Source organism: Schistocerca americana, chromosome 5 (assembly GCF_021461395.2).
Source record: "Schistocerca americana isolate TAMUIC-IGC-003095 chromosome 5, iqSchAmer2.1, whole genome shotgun sequence".
Classification (NCBI taxonomy): domain Eukaryota; kingdom Metazoa; phylum Arthropoda; class Insecta; order Orthoptera; family Acrididae; genus Schistocerca; species Schistocerca americana.
In genome coordinates this window covers 18683444-18683960 of record NC_060123.1, presented here as the reverse complement: position 1 = coordinate 18683960, position 517 = coordinate 18683444, and the positions used below count along the sequence as shown (strand labels likewise).

At 45.3% G+C, this 517-nt stretch overlaps 1 non-coding gene across 1 annotated transcript; it reads right to left on the bottom strand.

The window, feature by feature from the left end:
• Positions 1-209: 209 nt before the first annotated feature.
• Positions 210-283, bottom strand: Trnat-ugu. The gene has a single exon. It is a non-coding gene; the product is annotated as a tRNA-Thr (tRNA).
• Positions 284-517: the final 234 nt, after the last annotated feature.

The following is a 517-nucleotide window of genomic DNA, read 5'->3' as shown; positions in this document are numbered from 1 at the left end:
CTACGCTGACGACAGAAATATTATAGTCAGTGAGAAAACAAGAGAACTCTGTGCTGAGCAAGCAAATGAAACTCTCAAAGAAATTTGTGATTGGTCAATAAGTAGTAAAGTAACATTGAACATAAAGAAAACTAAATGATGACTGACTGAAAACCTCAGCTGCCGACAGGTGTTGTTGACATACCTCGATGTGGACAGCTGAAAATGTGTGCCCCGACCGGGACTCGAACCCGGGATCTCCTGCTTACATGGCAGACGCTCTATCCATCTGAGCCACCGAGGACACAGATGAATAGCACGATTGCAGGGACTTATCCCTTGTACGCCTGCAGTGAGACACACATTCCCAACTGTCGAATGCGCACAGGTTGCCCAAACTCTTATGGGAATCGCCAAAGCGTGCGCGAGTAATGAGTGGATAGGCAAATGTCTATAAGGTACATTGTATATGTAGAATTGTGGATTTCAGGATAGCAAATGGGAAGTTGCGATACAGAAAATGGCCCAGAGATCACCA